The sequence below is a fragment of the Cynocephalus volans genome, chromosome 2, assembly GCF_027409185.1.
Source record: "Cynocephalus volans isolate mCynVol1 chromosome 2, mCynVol1.pri, whole genome shotgun sequence".
Lineage (NCBI taxonomy): Eukaryota > Metazoa > Chordata > Mammalia > Dermoptera > Cynocephalidae > Cynocephalus > Cynocephalus volans.
Genome location: NC_084461.1, coordinates 93,608,073 through 93,634,750, shown reverse-complemented (window position 1 = coordinate 93,634,750; position 26,678 = coordinate 93,608,073).

The following is a 26,678-nucleotide window of genomic DNA, read 5'->3' as shown; positions in this document are numbered from 1 at the left end:
AGTCCTCTTTGAAGGTTGTGGATATGATATTAAACCATAACTCAGTGAAGTCATTCCAAAGAGGGCTCAGATAATAAAGTATAAGTATTCCACTTGTTGAAGATCTGCCTTACTACAAGGACAGAGCTGGAAGAATCCAGAAATGCTTTCGGATGTCCTGGGCAGTGTCTCTCAAATTCCAGATGCGTTATTCAGGCCTTCAGTAAGTACTGGATCACTGTCAGTTTCAGGATGCAATTCTGAACCAGAAATCCATAGGTAAGAGTGAGGCGCAATTGTTCTGTTATGAAAGCCCAACTTGCATTCTTACCCACCCAGAAAGTACTACACTTTAGCACAGTCATAGGCAGTACAGTGTGTGAAGATAGAACCAATATAATTCTCCAAATCTTATTTGCCTAGTTATTGCAATCATAGAGCATGCTGGCTTTGAATTAGCCAGAGAAATGTTTACACTACCTATGGAGAGTAGAAATGCATTTTGATAGCCCTGCCAGGCAGAGCTAGCTGCAAAATACATACAACATACCTAAATCTGTTGAATAGTATTATTTTTAAATGTCCATTTAAATGTTAGAGGATGCCTACCAGATGTTACCAATTTTGATGAAAATGTGATTAAGTTACCACTTTTCAATTTACAACCTGATGAGTCCAATGCTTAAGACCTTTATTTGTTTTATTGTCAGAGAAAATTCAACTGTTTGGCCAAAAGAAGGATGTTTGGCAGAAGGAAATACAGATTGTTCATTGGATAGCTCTACCATATCGTATAATTGCAAAGTAGAAAAAGTGGGCTGGGATGCAACACTCTCGGAGACCAATTTAAATTTGACAAGTGCTTGCCATGAAGTCCATATGTGCACTCATATACTTACAGTCTAATGAACACACCAAGTTTGGGTTGTTTGCTCTACAGACTGAAGAAAGACGGGTGAGCTAAAAGGGAAGCAGGGTTAAGATATTGGAAGTTGAATGATAATGTGAGAAAGCAGCTTGCTGCTTAGAGTTTAAAGGGCATGTCCAAGAATCAAACAGTTGAAATTCAGAACATAAAGAGTGTTCATTTGTAAAAGTTGGCTATTCTGCAGGACTTTGATCTCCAGTTTGACGGGATAAAAACACAGTAAGAACAGACTGGCAATAGATTTGGGGACAAGAGTGGGGTCTTTTAAAACACTAAGGGATTTATCAAGTACTTTGTTTTGGATACTGTCATTGATTCCCATCTGCAGAGGTCCATCAACTACATAAAACATGGAGACAGTTCTGTGAATTAAAATGGAGATTTATGCTTCTATTAATTCTGTCAAGTGAAATTATAAATAATCTTGTCTCCAAATCTTCATCATTCTCCCTATGCCTGATTTCAAAGCTTTTCATAGAAATCTTATTATATGTTTTTATAAAATACTCAAATATGACCTATATTTATATATTATATAATACATCATATATTATACATCACATATTATATATATTTATATATACTGAACATTTTTCAATGTGGAAATGAAAGGAGAGAGAAGAATATATTGGTTTCTTAGGGCTGCCATTAGAAAGTACCACAAGGTGAATAGCTTTAAGAGAAATTTATTCTTTCACAGTTCTGAAGGCTAGAAGTCTGAAATCAAAGTACTGGCAGGGCTATGTTCCCTCCAAAACCTTTCTTGCCTCTTCTGACTTCTTGTAGCCCCAGGCATCCCTTCATTTGTGGCAGCATAATTTTAATCTCCTTGGTCTTCACATGGTCATCTTCCTTCTTTGTGTCTCTCCACTTTATAAGGAAGGACACCAGTTAAATTACATTAAGGGCCCACCCTCCTCCAGGATGACCTCATCTTAACCTAACTAATTACATTTGCAACCATCCTATTTCCAGATAAAGTCACATTCTGAGATACTAGGGGTTAGGAATTCCATGTATTATTTGGGGAGACATAACTCCACCCATAACAAGGGGGTATTTTGTTTTATTTCTTCGTTTGTCTATCTTTATAGAATCAAGAGTCTGTAAAGCCAGACTTTTGTTTTCCCAGATAAAAAGAAGCCAAGTCTGACTTCATTTCTCTATTACCTGTTTCTTGAAAAGGAAATGTAGAGGTTAGTTGAAGAATCGGTGGGATCTCCCTTCTCTCTTGACCTCTTCACTGCACTGTAACCTTCTCTTATTCTCACTCATCTGATTGTGGAGTCAGACTCAGGACCAATAATATATAATAGGGAAAGTCAAAGTGCAGTTAAGGAAGAAGGGAATAATTTCAGTAGAGGTTATGGTATCAATTTAAAGAGTGAAAATAAAATAAATTATAATATTAGTTGATCATTGATGCTGATGTCCCCCAGACAGCCTAGAGGCTGCCATTTAATGCTATAAGGTTACAGAGAATGCGTATGACCAGCTATTTTTACCGACATTTCAAACATTTATCTCTACAGAAAGAGCCCATGGGAAAGCAATTTTCTGATCTTTAAATTTCCTTTGCTTAGAAGGAGATGTGGATTCACCAATCATTAGTTTAATGACCTTGGATAAATAAACCCATTAATCTTTGAGTTTTTTCTGCATTTGTAAAATAGGAATAATAGTAACTTAACCATTAATTTAACAGGGCATTTTAACATAAAAGTTGTTTATACACTGTGATGTTATATATACAAAGGTAAGAATTTATTTCTGGACCACATCTTCGTGGAGCCTTTAAGAGAAACTACAGCACAGCAGTTATCAGTGTAGATTCTGAGTCAGACTGACTCAGCTTGAATCTCAGCTCCACTACCTACTAAAGCATGACCTTGACCTCTGTGTGCCTCTGCTTCCTTATCCGTAAAATGAGAATAACAGTATTTACTTCTTAGGTTGTTAAGAGGATTATACAAGCTAATAAACATGAAGCAATTAGGATAGTGCCTGGCACATAGTAAACACTCAATAAATGTAAACCGAGGTTGCTGTTATGATGATTACCATAAAATCTGGCATCCAGGTCACTCCAGTGAATGCTTGGAATATATGATATTTAGAAGACGATAAAATTGGTTCCAGACAAACAGGATGTGAGTTTATACATAACTATAGTTACACACACACACACACACACACACACACACACACACACACACACACACACACACACACACACATACACACACACACACACACACGCACACTGAGCATATATATGTAGGTATCAAAAGTTTGGAGGTTTGCAGGTAAAGGGGATCGGAGGAAGGAACCTGTGGAAGTTCACACAGGACTGGATGAGGATGAGATCAGGGTGGTAGTGGTGAGTAGGGGCCAGCAAGAGAGTCAAAGAATGTTTAAAATAATCACTGTGGTGAGGGATTAAGAGGTTAAAGGAAAAATAGAAGATTGCTTAAAAAAAATTGCAAGAATTATTGTGGGCCTAGCTGACATAGAAAGCCCCCAGTTTATGGTACAACCAATCATTTTTGTGCTAAAACCCACTAATTGGTTTTAGCACTACTCTTTTGGCATTTACAGTTTTGGAAACTGAGGCTGAGGTTAACTGGAAGACTACAATGGGAGAAGGAATAACCAGTTAGTCACATGATGATCATGATTCTAAGGCCTTCAGCTTTAGAGACAATTTAAGAATTTTAAGAGACATTTTTATGATTCACACTTACTTTGTGAATCTTGTTGAGTTTAAGGGCCAATAATCACTTGATTAGTCAGAAACAGAATGGTTTAAACAGACTTGTACCAGTAGGACATTTTCCATTGCAGGTGGGACAGAACCAACTGAAACCAGCTTAAGCAAGGAGAAACAACTGAATCTAGAGCTCTAATTATGCCAGGGGTTTCTCTTCACCTTCCAGCTCTGCCTCTTCTACACTGCCTTCTTTCTCAGTCCTGGTGATGGCAAAAGAGTGGCATTGACTCCAGGGTCTTCATCATCTCAGGATAAATTCAGTAAGAAAGAATGTGCTCTCTCAGGTCACTCCCCCAACAGAGCTCAATTTCACTGACTTAGCAGTTTTGCTCACATCACACCATAGAACCAATCCCTACAAGCCCTGCCTATTGCTTAGAGTGGTTTACAGATTGAAATTGAGGGATGGGTAGAAGCCCAAGAGAAATTTGAGGGTTGTTGCCTGAAGAAGGGAGACAGGATGCTGGTGAAGCGAGTATCTAAAGCCCGTGGAAGGCCAGTGCATCTTGGATCATTGCCTAAAATACCATCGACCTGATTACATGTTGAGATAATTTTTAAAAAGTTGTATAGAATGAAAGAGTAGATTTTATTCCAGGCAAATTCTACAAGATGATGTACGTTGAGTTATGACAAATATACTCTTTGTTAGTTTTCAAGTGTCTAAGCTAGAGATTGTTTATGTTTGTTGGGATGAAGCAGTGATTGAGAATATGGCCACCTTGAAGCTCCAGTGGCGCAATCGGTTAGCGCACGGTACTTATATGAGAATATGGCCACCTTTATTTTATTTTTTCATTTCAAAATTTGGATTCCAGGCAGTCACAGAATTGAAAGGCTAATTTAGATGAGCCTCTGTGAATGCTTCTTGTCTAAAAAGCAACTGAAGTTTGTTAAATGTTCTTTTTAGTTAAATATGATAGATTGAAATTTTTAAAGTTTCCCATTAGTTTAGACATTAAAATTGGCTTTGATCTTTTAACATGTTTTTATTTAAAAATTAGTGTTACAGTGTTAATGTAATAAGAGGCAGATATGTAAATTGAATTAAAAACTGAGCTTTGCAGATGACATGATCCTATATATCAAACACCCTAAAATCTCTACAAAAAAAACTCTTGGAATTGATAAATGATTTCAGCACAGTAGCAGGATACAAAATCAACACACAAAAATCAGTAGCATTTCTTTTCTCCAATAGTGAACATGCAGAACGAGAAATCAAGAAAGCCTGCCCATTTACAATAGCCACCAAAAAAATAAAATACTTAAGAATTGAGTTAACCAAGGAGGTGAAAAATCTCTATAATGAGAACTACAAACCACTGCTGAGAGAAATTAGAGAGGATACAAGAAGATGGAAAGATATCCCATGCTCTTGAATTGGAAGAATCAACATAGTGAAAATGTCCATACTATCCAAAGTGATATACAAATTCAATGCAATCCCCATCAAAATTCCAAAGACATTTTTCTCAGAAATGGAAAGAACTATCCAGACATTTATATGGAATAATAAAAAACCATGTGTAGCCAAAGCAATGCTCAGCAAAAAAAATAAAGCTGGAGGCATAACACTACCCGACTTTAAGCTATACTACAAAGCTATAATAACCAAAACAGTATGGTACTGGCATAAAAACAGACACACTGATCAATGGAATAGAATAGAGAATCCAGAAATCAACCCACACACTTACTGCCATCTGATCTTTGACAAAGGCACCAAGCCTATTCACTGGGGAAGGGACTGCCTCTTCAGCAAATGGTGCTGGGATAACTGGATATCCATATGCAGGAGAATGAAACTAGACCCATACCTCTCACCATATACTAAAATCAACTCAAAATGGATTAAGAATTTAAATATACACCATGAAACAATAAAACTTCTTAAAGAAAACATAGGAGAAACACTTCAGGAAATAGGACTGGGCACAGACTTCATGAATACGACCCCAAAAGCACGGGCAACCAAAGGAAAAATAAACAAATGGGATTATATCAAACTAAAAAGCTTCTGCACAGCAAAAGAAACAATTAACAGAGCTAAAAGACCACCAACAGAGTGGGAGAAAATATTTGCAAAATATACATCTGACAAAGGATTAATATCCAGAATATATAAGGAACTCAAACAACTTTACAAGAAAAAAACAAGCAACCCAATTAAAAAATGGGCAAAAGAGCTAAGTAGGCATTTCTCTAAGGAAGATATACAAATGGCCAACAGACATATGAAAAATGCTCAACATCACTCAGCATCCGGGAAATGCAAATCAAAACCACACTGAGGTACCATGTAACCCCAGTTCGGATGGCTAAAATCCAAAAGACCCTGAATGATAAATGCTGGCGAGGTTGCGGAGAAAAAGGAACTCTCATACATTGTTGGTGGGACTGCAAAATGGTGCAGCCTCTATGGAAAATGGTATGGAGGTTCCTCAAACAATTGCAGACAGATCTACCATACGACCCAGCTATCCCACTGCTGGGAATATACCCAGAGGAATGGAAATCATCAAGTCGAAGGTATACCTGTTCCCCAATGTTCATCGCAGCACTCTTTACAATAGCCAAGGGTTGGAACCAGCCCAAATGTCCATCATCAGATGAGTGGATATGGAAAATGTGGTACATCTACACAATGGAATACTACTCAGCTATAAAAACGAATGAAATACTGCCATTTGCAACAACATGGATGGACCTTGAGAGAATTATATTAAGTGAAATGAGTCAGGCACAGAAAAAGAAATACCACATGTTCTCACTTATTGGTGGGAGCTAAAAATTAATATATAAATTCACACGCACACACACACACACACACACACACACACAAAACGTGGGGCGAGGGGGAAGAAGATATAACAACCACAATTACTTGAAGTTGATACGAAAAGCAAACAGAAAGGACATTGTTGGGGGGAGGGAGGAGAGGGAGGAGGGAAGGAGGTTTTGGTAAGGGGCAACAATAATCAGCCACAATGTATATCGACAAAATAAAATTAAAAAAAAAAAAAAACTGAGCTTGACAGCTGAAAAGGAATAATTATGATTTAAATAAAAACAAAAACTATAGAATATGTTTTTGTTACCACTATCCTTATAGAAACTCACTTTAGTGACTATGGACTTTTAAAATTATAGTTGTAAAAGTGACTACAATTATATTTACATAAAATATAATGAATACAAAGAAAAAGTATATGGTGCCAAATTTTTCACATTATTCTAAAACCAAATTGAGTTATACTATATTACTTTTCTTTAGAAAGAAAAATAACTTTAATGTAAAAATATTAGATAGCTGGGAAAATGTTAACCAAAAAAAACCCTTAAAATTAGGCTAAAATAATTTTTCTTAGTTTTCCCCTGTAAGGAAGAAAACACCAACAATATTTTGAGAGCAAACGAAGTCTCTGAAAAAGTCACAGAGATAGATATTGCATTGATGTATGGGGTAAAAGTATGTTCAAAATATGCCAGTAAAAATATGTTCAAAAACACCATGAGAATGGTTTAATAATACCATTTACTTTGTGTTCCATGGATCTAAATGTTTCATTGTATTTTGATATGTTTATTTATATGAGTTATAAAGTAATCATTTGAGGTCACTTGAAAAGTTCTTATGAGAACTTATGGCTTAAGGATTTCAAAAATTGAGAGATGTTGTTGACTTTTATCAGAAATTTTGTTACTGATTATTTTAAATGAGGATGTGGGTATTTATAAAAACTCCTTGAGAGAAAGAAACGTGCTTCTTACGTGCTATTCAAGGTGGATGCTGTGTTTTTCAACATTCAAGAATAATAACCGTGAGAATGCCTAACACAATGCCCTTATTACTAAACTGTTGGCCAACCAACTCACATTCACTGGCAGACTACCCTCTATTGTACTATAACGTGGTGTCTGCATGAGGACAACAGTCTGGTTCAGGGCTGACCAGACTGAGGTGGGTGGTGTTTTCCTAACACGGCTGGTTTGGCCCAGCCAGCTAGTCAACAAGAATGTATCTGTTCTCTCACAGTGAGGAGAATTTTCCAGCCAATACATCTGATTGTTCTTGTGTAAACTGCCCAAGTAGTAGAAAGGGAGAACTGACATAACTTTGTGCGAAACAGCTCCTGCCTGGGTGGACACAGCCACTTCAGAATGCTCTTTGTTAAGTGATGGGGTGGCTGGGAGGGAGGGCCATGCAGACAGCAGCATCAGTATGGCCGTACAAGTTGTGAAGATACTGAATTACTTCCATACTGGCTGATAAATAGCCACAGTCCTGAGTAGCCCTCCCCACCAAGAGCCTGGGCCAGCAGGGCCCCTTCTCTGACACCTAGACCTCTCCATGACATGGGAACCCAAGGGGCAATTCTTGGCAGAGCAGAGGACGCCAGGCCCTGCTCCAGCTCTACAGGCACTCTCTGTTCTGATTGGCCGGTGCCTGTGTGCTTCTAATTCTTGAGCTTTTTGAATATCACCCTGACAAAGAACTAGTGAAATGTCATTTGAGCACAACAGCTGAAGACCAAAAACCAAAAACCTCAGGACAATTATACCAATCAAAATGGAGGAAAGAGACCCCAGCATGAAACCAGGTGGCCTTCAGGTCCCCATGCCTCATTAAGGACAGTCTCAGTATTGAACGTGATGTAGTTTGTCCTTCCTCCTTCTTCCCTCCTCCACTTTTGGAACTGGTTCTGTTTATAATCCTTCTTAGGGTTTATAGCAATTGCTCTAAAGTTCCATCGTGGAGCATCTCTGCTAATGAGCATATGACGGAAATGTGTGGGTAGAATGATGACAACCCACCCACTTTTGAGCTTATTTTAGAAAAGGCAAACATGAGAAAATAGACCTTAATTAATGAGCAAATTAAGGCAAATGCTAAATATCCTGGATTAGGGATTTCCATTTTTCTTTGCACTTAGAATTTTTTAAAAACTTGAATTGTGTCCTTATTGATTTTAAACCTTCTGGTGGCCTCCATTGCTCTGGGAATAAAATCCTCATCCCTTATCAGGACCTGCGGTGTTTTCCATGACCTGACCATGGATCCGATTAGAGAACAGGCCCGTGTGCTCTGATCTCCTGTAGTTCTTCCCTCTTGCATCTGCATCTGGCACACAGGCCTTCCACAGATCCCCGGAGATGATCTCTTGCCTCTGGGCCTTTTGCACTTGCTGTTCCGTGTGTTCCAAATGTCTTCCCCAGTTCCTTCTGTCATTCCGTTCTATCTCCTTAGAGAGACCTTTTCTGATTGTTCTGTATGATACTGCCTTCCTTTCAGGCTCTCTGGTTTATCCATAGCTCTAAACACTATCTGAAGTTATGATATTATTTGCTTACTGTCTGTCTGCATTCTCTTGAATGTGAGTTAGTGAGCACAGGGACTTCTGGTTTATTACCATTGCAGCCCGGTACCTAAAAGGGTGAGAGTCAGCATAGTGTAAAGAGGCACTTCTTAGTAGAGGAGTAGTTAGTACGCGGGCTCTGGAGCTAAACACCCTGGAAACTCCGTCCTACCACCTAATAGCTACACAACCTTAGGAAATCAACAGCACCCATGTTGTAGGTTCTTGTGAGAATTAAATGAGCCAACATGGGTAAAATTCCCTTAGAACAGAGTCTGGCCCATGTGTAAATGTTTGGTATTCTTATTTTTAATTATTTTCATTAGAACACAAGCTTCGAAAGTGCAGGATTTTGCTCTCTTATTTATTGATCAATCCTTGGTACCTAGAACAGTGTCTGACTCATTTTTGCCATTTAAAAACTAATGCTGAGTAAATTGTTAAAAGTGCCCCCTTTAAAAAAATTATATTAATTATAGAAATTAGAGAGTCAACTTTTTAAATTTCCTCCATCATTCCCCCACATTTCTAAGCACATAATACCATGATTAAGTATTAAGTTTAATTATGCCTGGAATTTCTCAGTTCTGGTGACTACAGTCTAAGTAAATTGCTCCTTTTTTAATTTGTTAATTGATGATGATACTCTTTCTTTCTAAGCCTAGCTGGCCTTAAGAAATCCTTCACAAACCAGGGTTGGAGGATGACAACACCAGTCAGAGTAGGCATGTGAGGAAAATCCCATTACTCTCCGAAGGTCTATAGAATGTCTTGGTTCTAGGACTAATGTATGGAACTTCTTTCTTTTCTGTGTTCATCTGGAGACTTATCTGCTTCCTACTGGACACTTGGAAGTGATGGGGATGATGGACACAATGGATGCTATTTCTGATTTCTTCTGATACCATGGGACTTAGTTTTATCTTTTAGGGGAGGAGGTGTGCTCAAATCACAGGTAAGAGGACTATGAGAAATTATTAAATCTCACTGCTTTAATTAAATGTTCCTCACTTGACTAATAGCAACAGAAAAGGTGCAAACTTGAATTCACTCTACATTTCTTAGGTGTTAATATTGCCTAAATATGAAAATTACATACTAGTGGTTTCTCTCACTTTTTAAAAGGTAAAATAGAACAAAGTAAATAATGTATTTATGGGAAATTTCAGAGACACTGATAAGGTTATCAGAAACATTCACAGGAGAAAGCTACAATTATTTGAAAAAAATCTTCATTTTCTTTACAATTTAGTGTTATTTTTCATTTGTAAGGTTGAAGTTGCATTGACATTTATTCTTCTCTCTCTTACCCAAGTATCATTTAAACTGGTTGGTTGAAGCATGGTGTTAATGAGATCATAGTCAGGGGTTCAGTTCCTCGTCTTCCTGTCACAGTCAGTTACATCAAAGCAGAGAAGGCTCTTCTGCAATTCCTGACTCTACCATTACTTTAGTTATCTGTCCCATACTTATGTCCAGTTGTTTACAAGGTAGGGTATTCATTCTTGCATTTCATTCAAAAAAACAAAAGTGTATTTATTAAATTCTTATTACTATTATTCCCTCAACTCTAAGACACCATTGATAACATGCACCATCAGTTTAATATTAGGAATGAAAGAAACTTTAGTGAATTAAATAAACCCATGGTTGTAATATGAATAGAAACTTAAAATGTGAGAAAATATATTTGTCTTAGAATCTAGAGAATATGATTTGTAGTATAACCCCTTACCATATAAGAAAACAACTCAGAGGCATATATTTTGTACTTTTGATAAAGACACCTTTTTAAGGCTTTATAAGAACTAATTGACAAATAAAAATTATATATATTTAAGATGTACAACCTGATGTTTTGATATATGTATACATTGGGAAATGATTAAATCAAGTTAATTGACAAATTTATCACCTCGCATACTTATTTTTTTCTGTGGTGAGAACATTTAAGATCTACTCTTGGACTGGCTGGTTAGCTCAGTTGGTTAGAGCATGTTGCTGATGACACTAGGGTCAAGGGTTGAATCGCTGTACCTGCCAGCTGCCAACAACAACAAAAAAATCTGCTCAGTAAATTTCAAATATACAGTGAACTATTATTAACCATAGTCTCCATGCTGTACAATAGATCTCCAGAATTTATTCATTCTACATAACTGAAACCTTGTTCCCTTTGACCAAAATCTCCCCAGTTCTCTCACTCCCTAGTCCCTGACAACCACCGTCTACTCTCTGTGTAGTGGATTGAATTATGTTCCCCCAAAACTCACTGAAGCTTAAATCGTGTCCCCCAAGTTCTATGTTTTAGAATCTTAGCCCCCACTGTGACTGTTAAGAGGGTGGGAAATCCTATTAAGGCATTTGAAAGGTGGGGTCTTGAAGAGGTGATTAGATTGTAGGACTGTGCCCTAGTGAATGAATTAATAATGGCAGTCAGGAGCGTGGTTCTGAGGGCTTTAAGAAGAGAGTGAATGAGGAGGTTGGTCTCTCTCTCTCTCTGCTCTGCCATTTTCACAATGTGATACCCTGCCATCACTGAAGTCACCACCAAAGAAAGCCTTTACCAGATGTGTTCCCTGGACTTTGAACTTCCCGGTCTCAAAAACTGTAAGCAATAAATTTTGTTTTATTCATAAAATATGCATTTCTGTGTATTTTGTTATAAGCAACAGAAACGGACTAATACACGCTATTTCTATGAGTTTGACCTTTTTAGATTTCACATATAAGTGAGATTATGCAGTATATGTCTTTCTGTGCCATGCTTATTTTATTTAGCATAGTGTCCTCCAGGTTCATCCATATTGTTGCAAATGACAGGATTTTCTTTTTTAAGTCTGAATGACATTCCTCTATATATATACACGCATACATACACACATCACATTTTCTTTATTCATCCATCAATGGACATTTAGGGTTTATTTCACATCTTGGCTATTGTGAATAATGATGCAGTGAACATGGGAGTACAGATATCTTTTTAAGATGCTGATTTTACTTCCTTTGGATATAAACCCAGAAGTGGAACCGCTAGATGATAAGGTAGTTCTATTTTTCATTTTTTGAGAAAGCTCCATACTATTTTTCATAATGGCTATTCCAATTTACATTCTCAACAACAGTGTACAAGTTTCCTTTTTTTCCACATCCTCATCAACACTTATCTTTTGTCTTTTTGATAATAGCCATTTTAACAGGTGTGAGGTGCTATCTCATTGAGGTTTCGATTTGCATCTCCCTGATGATTAGTGATACTAGCATTTTCCACCTTTAATCTAATATATATTTTATTAGACCTAAACTCATTCTCTGTGTGAGACTAAACTGCTTGCTCTGTGTACTGAAATATTATTCATTCATTTATATATTTATATTATTTTAATGTATTACATAATATAAATTTTCATAAACATACTTATATATTTATATTATAATTTGTTAATATCATTAGTATATTCATTCAACAAATATCTATTGAGCACCAAATACTGTCTAGGTGTGGTAAAAATATTAAACAGCAAAACGTCAGATAAGTTTCCTATTTTCATGTGTTAGTAAGGGACAACGGTAGATATAAAATTAGGATAAATCATAGTGATAAAGGCCACAAAAAATGAAACAGGGTAATCTGTTAATGAGTGCGGGAAGAGGAGTAGTCAATTTTTGGGGTTGGTCAGGCAAACCTCTGAGGCGGCGACACTTGTGCTGAGACCCCAATAATGAAATGCGACAAGCACCATGAAGCCATGGGGTGGAATATTCCGGGCACAGGGAACAGAGCAGGAGTTCCAAAGCGGAAAGGAAATTGTCATATGGGAGCAACTACAGTAACAATTAAAGCCAAAGTGTCTGGAGGTAGAGAGAGAAGGAGAAGATATGATATGTGCTCAGGAGGGTAGAAAGGGTGGAGATGGTAGAGTGGCTTGTAGGTTACGGTAAGGAGTTTCTGTTTTATTCTGTGATCAATGAGAAGTATAGGGACTAAGTAGAATCATAATGTATTTTGCTTTATATTTGAAATTTTTTTTCCCCCTCTGATCATTATATGTGTCTGGAAGGGGGCAGAAATGGAGGAAGGAAGACCATATAGGAGGTTTTTGCAGGATGGAAATGGTGGCTCACCAAGGGAAGAGCAGCAATAAAGGGTGAAATCAGGATATGTTTGGAGATAGAGGTGACAGACTGGGTAATGCATTGTTTTTGGAGTGGAAAAAAGAGGAATCAAATAGCATTTTGATCAACAAGGCAGACTGTGATGCTTCTCTGAGATTGGGGAAGAATCGCTTTGTTAGCAGAGGGAAGAGAAGTCAAGACTTCTGTTTTGACTGCGATAGCTTTGAGAAAAGCCTATGACACAGTTAAATGGAGATTTCCGTAGTGATAGAAACAAGATAAAGCAAACTGATAACATAAAAATGTTAATTTTATGTTGCTTTTGAAAATGTGAGATATTTAAAATGAAAAAACAAAATAAAATACCTGAGGTTATGAAGGCTCAGAGTCATCTAGCAAGTTGACTCTGGATAACCACCATGTCTTGTCTCTGAATTCTGGTCTTTAATAATAGTCGAATGAGGAATATCATTCCCTACTGATATAGCATTATATAGTAAGGCATGTTTTAAAGGTATATTTTGAGAAATTTTTATAACATACTAGTAGAAAATTACAAAGGAAAAGATTCCTTTCTGTAATGACGGCATTTGAGCCACTGTCTGCAGACCGAAGGGTATTCCAGACACTGCATCCAAGGTAGCTGAAAAATGATGGACAAAAATTTAAATAGATGCTACTCTGGCAAATATTTGGAAGAGTACATGATGCACAATAAGTTATTTCTAAAACATGTTAAGTTGTGATCCTGATAGAATATGCTATATGCTTTGGAGTCCTTCCAGGTATATTATATTTTGTTAGTGTTTAAATAGCTTTAGACTCACTTAAGAATAATAACCACAAGGCTCAGTAACCCAGTCTTGTTTACAATACCAAAAGTATGCAGCATTCAAACTTATGCAGTTGGACCTTTTGTTCATACAGCATTGTAATTGTATAGAAGGCTTTATGATAGATTAAATTCCAAAAATAAAAATGTCAAAAAACAAAAAAGAAAACAATCTTTATAATTTGGGTTCCATGAGAAGCAGACTCTGGTGTTACAAGGCTGTACTCTAACCAACTGAGCTAACCAGCCAGCCCAAGAGAAGCAGACTCTGGAACTAAGATTTGTGTGCAGGTGGTTTATTTGGAGTGGACTTGGGAATGATACTTTTAATGGGTAGAGGGAAGCTGGATTATGTAGAGAGAAGTTGAACTGCAATGTAGTTGCAAGAGAGCCCTTAGCCAATCTCCTGTGGAACTTTCAAACTGGGATGGCTCTTTTGAGATGTCTTGAATTGAAGCAAGAGATCCAGGCTTTTGTAACCCCTCATTGACTAGTGATTTAATGTGGGTATAACCTTGGGCAAAGCAGCTTACTGCAGCTGAGAGCAATCCATGGGGAGGGACTCAGCTGTGGGCTGTCATCAGCTAACACACCTCGAAGCTGGAAATGAGTGCCTCAGATCTCAGGGAAGGGGCTGCTCAGATCCACTTGCCTTGTCTAATAGGTTCACCCCATCTGGGAATGACTCCTCAGGATTCCAATTACTGCGGCAAGGTTTGTAGGATGAACTAGAGACCCTGTCATGGCCCTTGGTCTTAGAGCTGCAACTGTCACTCATTATCTCTCTCTTCTACTACCCATTCTAGTCCCTTTAGCCTCAGCTGGCAACACTGTTGGTCAAGGGGGTTTACTTAGTAGATTGACTCAGACCTTAACCCTGAGAGGTCACTATGTCTTCTCAGGCCACAGCTGGTTCACTTGCCCATTGGCTTTCAAATGAATGACTCCTTATGGAAAGTGATTCCTTTCCTTACCAGCTAGTCATTTAGCTCAGGGAGCCCACAGTGACTGGGCAGTAGCTTGACACTTGCTATCTCGCCTCGTGGAAGCATTTTACTTCAGTCAATTCCAGGCAAGATGAATTGCTACCAGCAGCAGTGACCAACACTGAACTCCTGGTATGGCATCATCCCTTGAGATGAAACATTCTTTGGTGGCGTATTTATTACAATGGACTTCTTCTATGCTGGAATCAACTCTATTACACTACCTCTTCTAGGATGGAAAGGATCCAATGTAGCTGACTTGCTACCATGTGATGTTTTATCTGCATAAGAGATAATGCCATAGTGGGGGCTTATTTTGGTCATTGTTGCTACCAGATTGTTCATTCAGGGGCAGATTAACTAGATAAGCCTTAGTGAGTGCAGAGCCCAGGCTGTTGGATCACCATATCCTCCATCTCTGCCAATGTGACTACTCTGTTCATGCAAATATTGTTCCAGCATTGGGGTGGCTGATGACTTAGGTTTCATAATGTCCTCTTTCCAAGACCTCCTGTCTACTTTTTAAATTAGTGCCTCTTCTGGGGTGGATGATCTTTGATGGGCATAACAGGTAATACAAAGATCTCCAGACTTTGCGCCTACTCCCATATTCACACACCTCTTTGCCTCATTGTTCCTAATCTTTCGATCTTTCTCCTTCCAGGCTCTTGACCAACCAACCAAGCCATATGTCACTGCCTATAGTATAGTTGCCTCAGATCGCTGCTTTTTCCACACAGAGAGAATGACTAGGAGTACACCTGAAGCTCCATTGGCAGGATTTCCTCACTGATGTCTTTCAGGGCTACCTTGAAAGAGCAGCAGTAGTCCATTTTTGGTTTGTACTTACATACCAAGCTAAGCCATTCTTGATTTTCTCTTCTATCAGTAGGTCAAAGGGAACACTGCACCCTCCATGCAGATGTAAGACTTGTGCAGTGGTGGTGGATGATTTCGAAGGAGGTATGGAAAGTAAGTTTAGGCAGAGGGAGCAGTTGAACTGTGACTCAGTTGCAACAGAGCCATCGGCACACTGCATAGGGAGGTGTGTAGCTAGTATGGCCCTTTAAAGATGTCTCAAATTGAAGCCAGAGGGCTGGACCTCTGTACTCCTGCCTGGGCCAGTCATTGGATGTGGACTGCCTCTGGGGAGAGGGTGTAACCTTGGGTGAGGCAGTTTCCTTCTGTTCAGGGCAATTCCTGGGGTGGGGCTGAACTGTGAGTTCATCAAGCAACATTCCAGGTACCTGCGGGAGCAGGTACATAAGTCTTGAAGTGTGAGATCTTGAAGTGTGGGGGACACATCAAAGATCTGTTACAACAACCCCAACCCATCTCAGGAAAATTTACCATCTGAAGAATTAAGACAAAAAAAAAAAAAAAAAGCTGGACTTGTTGAAGCCAAATTTACACACAAACAAGTAGCACTTTGAATTTGAAGGATTGTTAGGCATTCACATAATGCCAATAATTGGGCATCTTACAGGTAGATGTTGAAATTTGAAAGGAATGAACGAATAAGCAGAGTATTGGGACTGAAATAAAATTTATTATCACACCGATGTCCACCTTAAACCTGATCCACCTCCCCTCATTCTTGTTCTCAGTGAAAGGCACTAAGAGAGGCATCACCATGTGCACAGTCACCTGAGACAAACTCCTGATTATCATCTCTGACTCTTTTCTTGCCTCCACATAAGACTCAATCACTACCTCCTATGGATAGGCACTCTGATTTCTCTTGAATTCCCCACTCTTTATATCTGTTGCCTTAGTTCAAGCTCTAATCACTTTTTTCCTGCATCACAAAAACAGCCTCTGCTCTTGTTTCCCTCCCTCCAAACTCAGGGCTTTCTTGGGCTTTTGCACACTGCACTATACTTTAGCCAGAATGAATTTTCTAGAGGGCAAAGCTGAAGATGTTAGGTCCCAGTTTAGAATTCACGAATAGCTACTTACTGCTTTCCTCATCAAATCCAGTTCCTTAAACTGGAATCCAAAGCTGTGCCTGGCCTCGTCTCTCTCCGCCCCGTTGAACCCTCTCTCATCACTCCTGCTGTGGCCCCTTTTGTTTCAGCCTATGGACTTGGGGTTTCACTCACACTAACTGTTCTCTGTGCCTTCTAAGCTTTACATCCACTGTTACCTTTGCCTGGAATTCTCTTGTGGTAGGAAGAAATGCTCCCCAAATGTCCTAATCCCCGAAACATGCAAATGTGTTATCTCAACTGGCATAAAGGACTTTACAGATGCGGTCAAGCTAAGGATCTTGAGAGGGGAGATTGTCCTAGATTATTCAGAAGGGCACAATGTAATCACAAAGGTTCTTCTAGGAGGGAGGATCAGAATCAGATAAGGTGAAGGGATACTGGAAGCAGAGGTCAGAGTTATGTCATTGCTGGCAGAGGGCTACGGGCTGAGGAAAGCTGGAGCCTCTAGAAGCAAGGAACTGGTTCTCCCTGAGAGCCTCCAGAAGGAATGCAGCTCTGCCAGCTCCTTGATTTGAGCCAAGTAAAACCCATTTCAGATTTTTGACCTCTAGAACTGTAAAATAGTAAATTTTTCATTTTTTAAGTCACTAAATTTGTGGTAATTTTATATAGCAGCAATAGGAAACTAATACACCTCCCCTGTGGCTAAATTCTATTAATCGTTTAAGACTCAGCTGAAGCAACAATTCTGGTTGAGGGGATTCTTTTCTGTGTTCCTACAGATAACACAGTGTCCCCTATACTCTATTATAGATACCTATTTATTCTCCCCCCCTCCGCCCCCTTTTAAACCTCTTACATCTGGCTTCAGAGCTGTAACTGTGTTCTTTGAGATCCAGGTCACAAAGCACCTGGCACACGGGTTCAGAGAAGTATAACTCCTCTTTCACCACTGTCCGCTCACCCTAAGGTTTCTCTATTTTGGAGCCGCCACTGCTGCCGGGTGTTGATGGCTCTGCTTTCTGTTTTGAAGGCTTATGCTTATTTGGGGTTTGTGTAAAGAGGGAGGGGAGTAGTTCCTGCAAGTCAGCTCAGATGATCTTAGCAAGTCCCAGGTGCGGTGAGGAAGGGCCCAAATGCAGAGGATTCGGGGGTGCGCAGGCCAGGTACAGTGGAGGTCCTCTCTCCCCAGCCTCACAAAGAACGATTCCCACCTGTTTTGGTCCGTTCATGTTGCTATAACAGAAATACCTGAGACTGGGTAATTTATAAAGGAAAGAGGTTTATTTGGCTTACGATTCTGGGACAGCTGCCTCTGGCACGGGCCTCAGGCTGCTTCTACTCATGGTGGAAAGGGGCAGGCAGCCGGCGGGTACGAGCAGATCACATGGCGAGAGGAAGCAAGAGAGAGAGAGAGGAGGTGCCAGGGTCTTTTCAAGCAAGGAGCTATTGCGGGAACTACTAGAGCAGGAACTCACTCATTAACCCTCCTCCCCCAGGGAGAGCATGAATCCATTCATGAGGGATCCGCCCCCATGACTCAATCAGCTTCCAACACTGCCACATTGGGGATCAGATTTCCACATGAGTTCTGGAGGGGACAACACCTCCAAGCTCCATCACCACCACTCCCCTTCCCTGCCGCTGTGCTGTGCTCCTGGAATCCTGAGCGTTGGTCTTTAGCTTTGCCTGAGGGCCTGACACTGGCTGTGGCTGCTGTCTATGGTCCACTGCGACTCCCTCCTTTCTGGGGCCCCCTGGGCTGGTCCCACCTCGGCCTCTCTGTCACCGTTTTCGCATTCCTCTCTTCTTTTACCTCTTCTATTTTTATGGCCTGGACTTGATTATTTACTTCCCTCGGGCCCTCTCTTGATTCTCTAGAGACTATTTTAGAAATTAAAAACAAATATCCAAAATCGACTTCTCTTCAAGGCTATGTGCTTGCCTCTGGCTGCCTGGGGGAAAAGTCGCAGGTAATTCAGAAACAAAAACACAAATATTGGAGAAAATGATCTTGCTGCACTCCAGTCCTATAAATATTAGTTAAGTGAATGAGCAGTGAGAGAAAATGGAAACAAATACCAAGGTTTTGGTAGAGAAAGTGTTTTTCAACTCTAGGCTTTTGTCGTTGTTGTTTTACTGGTGGTTCTTATACAACTGGTTGATAATCACTGTTTTAGAAAACCACCAGGGCTGAACATTTTGGCTAGACACTGGATAGCTTGGAAGATGCTGTCAAAAGGCTGTAGTGAAGACAACTATGATTTTTAGGTAACCAGATAAGAAAAAATACAGTGCAGGTAAGCCAAGCATCTGCGTCCCGCACATTCCCTTTCATGAGTCATGTTACTGTATGTCCCGGCCTGCGGGACAGGTAAGAACGTGGGCTCGAGGAGGACTACCTGTAGCTGGTGAAAAGGGGGAGGGACAGGAGACACGCAGAATGGAGGCAAGACAAGATTCTGATCAAGCCTCAAAATTTTATTGTTAGGTGATTGCTTATATACATAGTGAAGAAGGGGCGGGCTGTCACAGAGTGTGGCAGCTTATGATAGGCGGAAAGGCAGGGGGGTGATAGTGGCGTGGTATGAGAAGAGGAGGTGGGAGGGGTGTTGGCTTAGCGAGCGCGGGCTTTTCTGAGGAGGAAGAGAAAGGCTTACATAAAATGGCGGTTATTTGTTAAAAATGGCGGCTATTGTTAAATATGGCTCCCGACAACTGTATATAATAGGAAAGTGCGTGGGTTTATTTTAGATCTCTGTCCTCAGCACCATGAGCCCATCTCCATCACTCCCCTTCCTTTGCCACCGTTGTCCTCTTGAACTCCTGCATTCGGGCTTGGTGGTGAGTACATCCTACTCTGCCAACAGAGCCTGGCTATGGGAAGGCCACATGTCCCTTTGCTACCCTGTCCCTTCATTCTCCACACCACTGCCACACAAGGAGTAAACGTGACTGTCATTAAAATGGGTTGAGTTAATTAAAGGCAGTGACAACACAGTAGGGGAAGATTTGAAAATAACGTTTAATATTTCCCATAGTCCTTCACTGAGGCTGTCTTCTTGATGCACTTACAGTTTGTACGTAGTCTCACTTTTCAGGTCTCTTGGTGAAATCAGGTGCTTTTTAATACATCCACCTTGGGTCGTACCACTAGCTTTCAGGGAACCCCACCCTGAATCCATAAGGTTTGGTTTGATCTCAAATTCCATCTTCCACTCTGTCCTCGCCCCCTTCCCTTCTGCAATACAGAGACCCATTCCCACAACTTTGAAATGACAGCCTGTCAAGACTTCATTATGCTCTTAAACTGGGGCTCTCAGTGTCCCAGTCCATCTCGGGGGAAGCAAGGGGGAAATTTCAGTCCTCCAGCTGCGTTTGTCTCATTTGCAGAGAATTTCCCATCACTCTACTAGAGGGAAGAGAATGAAATCCTCATCACGGAGGGGGGACTTTTCTTTCTATTAGGAAGGACATTTTCATTTCGATGGCTGCCAACCTTTGTCCCCACAGTGGATTTCTCTTACTCCCTTTAAAGGTGTTTGGATTAGATGCGCGGCCTCCTCCCCCACCCCTCCGTACTGCCCAGAGGCTGGGCTTTGAAAACAAGCTCAGGTATTTCACCAAGTGATATGTCTCTGCTGGGGAAAAGTCACAGCTTTATTGATTAAAATCTAGGTATAACATCCATAATTGAAGTTTTCCTGTAGTTTGGAGCCAGGTTGCCTCACCACTTTCTCTAGGGACTATATATCAAATGTTATTTTTCATGCTCCTGTTTGCTGATAAGGGTCCAATAAAACCACTAGTTTGACCTGATATTAGATTTCCCTAGTTGAAAGCAGTGGTACAGATTGCCAAGTGTCCTCAAATACACTGACAATCCATACCAATATTTTAAAAGAAACATGTGACTAAGGGGAAAAAATATCTTTCGGTTTGGGTGTGTGTTTGGGTTTTCATCCTCTACTTTCTGTGTGTATTTTTATCCACAGCAAACAATTTTCAATCAATAATTAAGATTGGTAAACAGATCTACAGGGGAAAAAATCCTTCAGTTTGAGTTTAATAGATTGCCTCTCAAAGTCATTCCCTGACACAGCAAGTTGCTGAGGGAGTTTGTGCCAGTAAATAGGAAAGAATAGGGTTGATTAAAAAGTAAAGCAACACAAAACCTGGCATCCTGTTGCGAGTTTAAAAATAAAGCAAAATGACTATTAGCAACCTATGTTGATTTCTGTCAAACTATCTTTATCTGTGTAGTCAGGACAGGAGGAATAACACATAGCTTCTAGTCAGAGCAACTTTGGGTTTTACGGGAATTCATGATTTTTTTTTTTACCCTGAAACTTCTGTCTTTTTTGTTTTCTTAGGATGTTTCTCCTCCTGTGGAGGCTCATGAGACACCTATTAGTCAGTCGGGAGCCTACAGGTATCTGAGTTGCTGCAGGAGGAGAAATGGGATGTCTTTCGGCTTTTCTTTCGTGTAGATTTGTTGCATGTTTACCAAGGTGAAAGGATTAATGCCCCAGAGATCATTTGCTTTCATAAGCTTTAAACCAGAGCAGCAAAAGTTTCATGACTTGATTCTCCTCCAACAGCTCTTTCTCTCAGCAAGGCACAGAGAGCAAGCTGAGACCTACAGATTGCCAACAGACTCTTCCAACAAAATTGCCATGTCTCCATCAGTTAAACTCCCTTCTGGGAGAGCTTCTGACAGTTTTCTCCCATCTCTTCCACCATGTGGTGAGGCACCCGAAGCATTCCACAGAGCTTTAGAATCAAGATGAAATACTCCAGATTTCTAAGTCTCAATAATACCCAAACCACAGACCATAGGTACAGATAATTCACATAATTTCTAACATTTGCATTTTGTATATAATCTCCCTGTCAAACCTTGGTTTTCTGGAACTTTATATAAAATAAAAAGTTAAAAAGAAAACAGAAGAAAAAAAATTTTTTGGTATGCTAATCATTGCTTCCATTTAATGTAAAAAAAAAAAAAAAATAGAAGTAAGTATAGAGACTAAAAATTTTGCTATCCAGTAATTTATGGCAGGTACTTTCCCACACGACTGGCATGTAAAAATTAATGATTTAAAATGTTGGATTTGAAATGGAATATAATAGAAGCTAGAATGACAGCTGCAAAACAAACAATAACCTCAATGAGAGACGCCTGATTTGGGCAATCACTCAGTCAGGAGAGACCCTCCCAAGGAACAACGAGACCACGGCTTCGGATGCAATTAGCAAGAGGTTTTATTGAACACACGGGTACCCGGGCGGCTCAGTCTCTCGGTGGACTGGCGCGCCGAGTAGAGTTTTTGAGCTTGTTTTATAGCAAAAAGCGCGGGTACAGAAGCGAGAAGCAAGGTAATTGGTCGGTTTAAACAAGGCCAGGGGTGGGCTCCGGTCATGTGGGAGTTCTTGAAACAGTTGAAGGGCGCCCTGGAAACTGCTCTGGGAGGCCTAGTGCAAGCTGATAACAGAAGCTGAAAGAAGCGAGTTAATCACTTAGGGACAGCAAAAACTTTCACAGGGCGGTTTCTTCCTTAGGTTGTCTAGATACATCCAGATACAGCTCTTGGTGTTATCAGTCAGAGACAGCATAGGTGGGAAACAGCAAAGGCAGGCAGAACTTAAAATTTTTCTAAGTACAGCACAATTTTTAACCTTCAATTTTTACCACAGGTGTTGGGGGGCTTTTAAACAAGAACACTTTTCAAACAGTAAAAATGGCATAAGCTAAATCAGTCTACCTCGCACACCCCTTTATGAATTTCTTGGCCTTGCGGAATGGCGTTACTGCGGCTAGCTTGGAAAACACTTCTTTCATTCCCCCATTTCTCTTGTGGGAAGCTCTAATCTTAGAGCGAATTTAGAGGTTGTCTTCGTTGTCTAGGGTCTGATATTTTTGTCTAAGGACCAGAATTTTTACTGCACTTACCCTGTCATTGATGAACTGGACTAACCTATTGATGATGCAGGGCCCGAGGGTGAACAACAGAAGGAGGAGCAATAGGGGCCCGGCGATGGTTGATAGGAGGGTAGTGAACCAAGGGGAGCTATTGAACCACCCTTCATACCAGTTTTGGTTTTTCTGGCGCTCCAACTGTCTTTTATCTAGTCTCTCTTTGAGTTTTCTCATGGAGTCTCGCACCACACCTGAGTGGTCTACATAAAAACAGCACTCTTCTTTTAGGGCCGCGCAGAGGCCTCCTTCTTTTAGAAACAGTAGGTCAAGGCCTCTTCTATTTTGGAGTACTACCTCCGATAGGGAAGTCAGCGAGTCCTCCAGCTTGCTGATTGAGTCCTGGAGGACCCGGAGGTCAGTATCCATGGCGGTCTGGAGGCTGGTTAGGCCTTGTTGGAGGTCTATGGGCCCTTTAACTAGGGCGGATGCGCCAGTACCTATACCTGCTGCGACCCCCAACCCCAGAAGAACAGCTAGGGTAAGTGAGACAGGCTCTCTTTTAACCCTGGGGTGAGGATCGTCATAGGCCTGCAACAAAGTTTCTTCAGAATGGTAATAGATGCGAGGGACCAGCTGGATCAGGATACAGAAATCTTTAGACTGATTAAAAACTGAGGTGGAGAGGCAGGGGGTGAGGCCGGTGCTGCAGGCCCACCAGCTATGGTTGGTGGGGAGCAGGTACTGATGGTTCGTGGAGGAGTTGATGGGTAGGGTCTGATTGCAAAGATGCTGATGGGTAGAGGGCACCTTTCCTATGCACGACCCGTGTCCTGAGACCTCAGTGAGGGTAAGCTTTCCTTGGCTCCCCCAGCGGCACTGAGTATAGTTGGAGGTATAAGTGAAGGCCCCTCCTAAGGAGGCAACTCCTTCATAATAAGGGGGACCCAAGGCCAAACAGAGCCAGCAAGACTTCGTGGCGTCTGGGTCGGTAGCATTTAAGGCTAGGAAGGCCCCCCTCACAAGGCCAAAGAGTCTGTCGCCTGTGGTTGGAGACAGAGTGTTCAGGACAACACTTTCCTCCAGTACCGTGGGGACTTGGCTAGGAGCCGCCGAGGGTTGAGAGATGGGCGGCGCTTCCCTCGTTGGGGAAGGGGGGTTTTTGTTAGGGGGTCCTTGTTTCGCAAGGACGGAGTTGGGGCCCACTGTCTCAGCTGGCTTGCTGGTGATCTCTAACCGAATGGTCAACTGTACGCCTGGATATCCAGACACATAGAATCCCAATCTCCAGGTTTTTCCTATTATCCACTCTTTGGATTGCCGTCCTTGTTCTGTGAAATTTATTTTAAGGGGGTTACACCAGCCGGTTTTTTCACAGGTTGCCAGTAGGGCACCCCATGATCGCTCTGTGCCATTCCATTTTACAGTTATGAGGTCCCAGGAGGACGTAGGTTGCCAATAAACAGTCCCCGTGGTTTCACAACTCCATTCTTTACAATACAGGGATTTTAACCCTCCACACCTTTTAGCTTCTGAACGGGACCGGCCATCCCGGGGACACACGTAGAAGGTGGAACTTGCCATTCTGGTCCTAGCCTTAGGGTAGCTGCATCCTATGGCTCCCCAGGTGATCTGTCTATAAGCGCTCTCATAGTTTGAGTCAGGGGGTCTGACTCTCTTAGAGGTTGATACATCGGTTTCTGGGATGTCCCAGGACTCAAGACCGGCCGCCAGGGCACATACATCAGGTGTAAGAATGGGCCACCAAGTCCAAGGGGGCTGGACTTTCTCTGTCTTCCAGACAACGTTCCCAGTTTGGGACAGTACCTGCCAGGTGAGGGTCACAGGCTGGTGAGGGTTTTCACTCCAACTCGTTCTGCCGCCGCCGAAAACGCAGCTTAAGAGGATGATCAGTCTTTTCCAGCTCCCAAGACTCATCTGGTGCCGAGGGTGGTGCAGGCTTGAGGTGAGAAGCATGGACCCAGGCAGCAATACCGTCGACTTTTACTGCGGTCGGAGTGGTCAGCAACACCAGGTACGGGCCTTTCCACCGAGGCTCAAGGCTGCTGGGTCGGTGGCGTCTGACAAGCACTCGGTCTCCGACCTGGAACGGGTGGGGGATTGTCACGGTACCGGGCTTGTACACCTCCTTGATCTGGTCCCAGATCTGGGTCTTCACAACTTCTAAAGCCTTTAAATGAGTAAATAAGACAGGGAGAAAATTATCATCGGGACTCAATGTCCCTCCAGACTCGAGTATGGGGGGCGGTCCCCCATAGAGAATTTCATAAGGAGTTAGACCAAACTGGCCAGGGGTATTCCTGGCTCTGAGCAGCGCTAAGGGAAGGAGGGCCACCCAGTCTTTTCCACCGGTCTCTAAGGCTAATTTGGTTAAGGTCTCTTTGATTGTCCTGTTCATTCTTTCTACCTGACCTGAGCTCTGGGGTCTATACGCACAGTGTAACTTCCAATTTATCCCCAGTTGAGTGGCCAGTCCCTGACTTATCTGAGCAACAAAGGCTGGGCCATTGTCTGACCCGAGTACCTTAGGGATCCCGAAGCGGGGTAGAATTTCCTCTAATATCTTTTTGCAGACGGTCAGGGCCGTTTCAGTTTTGGTAGGAAAAGCTTCTACCCATCCGGAAAAAGTGTCTATGAATACCAGCAGATACCTGTTTCCATACCGGCCAGGCTTTACCTCTGTGAAGTCTACCTCCCAGTACACGCCGGGTCGATCTCCTCGTTGTCTCTTTCCGATCTCTCGGTAGGTTGGGACCGCATTAGTCATGACACAAGCCTGACACCGACTGGTGACCTCGCGAACTACAGACTGGAGGTTCGGGATGAGGAGGCTGGTGCGGTTTACTAATTGGAGAAGCTTTTCTGGTCCTAAGTGTGTCAACTGATGCAACCGCTGAATAAATTCTTTCCCCCGATCAGGGGTGAGCTCTCTTGGCTCGGCCTTAACCTGGGCGGGTTCGATTAGCTCTTGAGGTTTTGTAGTTTCTGCCAGCACTCTGGTCGACAGGGCGGCTTGTTTTGCAGCCTCGTCGGCCCTCCGGTTCCCGGTGGCCACAGGGTCATTTCCCCTCTGGTGGCCGGGGCAGTGGATAATGGCGACCCGCTTAGGGAGGTGAATGGCCTCTAGCAGGGCCAAAATTTTTTCCTTGTTTTTAATGTCTTTTCCCGCAGAAGTGAGCAACCCCCTCTGTTTATATATTGCCCCGTGAATGTGAGCAGTGGCAAAAGCATACCTGCTGTCGGTGTAGATGTTGATGTTTTTTCCTTCGGCCAGGCGTAATGCCTGCGTCAAAGCCACTAGTTCGGCCTTCTGGGCTGACGTACCTTCTGGCAGGCTGCTTGTCCACACCGTCCGCTTGCCATCTACGATGGCGGCCCCTGCTCTCCGTTTACCCTCTGCGATGAAACTGCTACCGTCCGTATACCAGGCTGGCACCCCGGGCAATGGCTGGTCCTTCAGGTCTCGTCGAGTTCCAGTTTCTTCGGCGAGGATCTCTGAGCACCTGTGTACTGGGGTGGCTTCCGACTCGACTGGTAGGAGGGTAGCTGGGTTCAGGACGGCAGGGGGTGCAAACGATATCCTTTCATTTAGCAGCAGGCTCTGGTAATGAGTCATCCTGGCATTGGTCATCCACCGGTCGGGGGGCTGCCGCACAATGCTTTCGAGGCTATGGGAAGCAATCACAGTCACATTCTGTCCCAAGGTTAACTTATCAGCGTCCTTGAGAAGGAGTGCCACGGCTGCAACCGCTTTCAGGCAGGTTGGCCACCCGCTAGCCACCGGATCCAATTTTTTTGATAGGTAAGCTACTGGCCGCCGCCAGGGTCCTAAAGT